The 828-nt window shown below is 48.9% G+C and overlaps 1 pseudogene; it reads left to right on the forward strand.

The window, feature by feature from the left end:
* Positions 1–239: 239 nt before the first annotated feature.
* On the forward strand, positions 240–358 carry LOC126207901 (5S ribosomal RNA; annotated as a pseudogene).
* The last annotated feature ends 470 nt before the right edge of the window (positions 359–828 follow it).

Below are 828 nucleotides of genomic sequence, written 5' to 3' on the forward strand. Positions count from 1 at the left end.
TTCACATGAATCATCTGACAGCTCTGCCAATGCATCAGTCTTTTACACCTTGTGTACCCGATACTACCGCCAGCTGTATAACTGCACATCGCTACCCCGCGACTTTTGTCGTCTTAGTGTAGATCACTACACCAGATTCAGCGATAACGAGAGAAAATAATTTACGCCTGTGCATGCGGTGTTACAGCACGTGTTGTACAAAGTCTTACAATATTTTAAGGGGAGGTTTACTATCTTTTGGCAACGGCCTTGCTGCAGTGGATACACCGGTTCCCGTCAGATCACCGAAGTTAAGCGCTGTAGGGCGTGGCCGGCACTTGGAGGGGGTGACCTTCCGTGCCGCCATGTGCTGTTGCCATTTTTCGGGATGCACTCAGCCTCGTGATGCCACTTGAGGAGCTACTTGACCGAATAGTAACGGCTCCGGTCACAGAAAACCATCATAACGACCGGCAGAGCGGTGTGCTGACCACACGCCCCTCCTATCCGTACCCTCAGCTGAGGGTGACACGGTGGTCGGATGGTTCCCATGGGCCACTTGTGGCCTGAAGGCCGAGTGCATTTACTATCTTTAATTGTATTTTTCAATCCATAAAAGTGTATAGAATCCACCCCTGAAACGGTTTTATCGAATACGGAACGGAAATGTTTGTTATTCGCGGTTGAACAAAAAAATTCACCTGCCAGAAATCGGCCTTTTTCACACACCAGTTTGTTTCTTTCCGAGGACTAGTTATCGTATCGGTGCTTGGGAGGAAAGTTTGAACGCGTGTGTTTGGAAGTTAGCCCCCAAGGCTCTGAGCACTATTGGACTAAACATCTGCAGTC

The sequence above is a fragment of the Schistocerca nitens genome, chromosome 1 (genome assembly GCF_023898315.1).
Source record: "Schistocerca nitens isolate TAMUIC-IGC-003100 chromosome 1, iqSchNite1.1, whole genome shotgun sequence".
NCBI classification, from domain to species: domain Eukaryota; kingdom Metazoa; phylum Arthropoda; class Insecta; order Orthoptera; family Acrididae; genus Schistocerca; species Schistocerca nitens.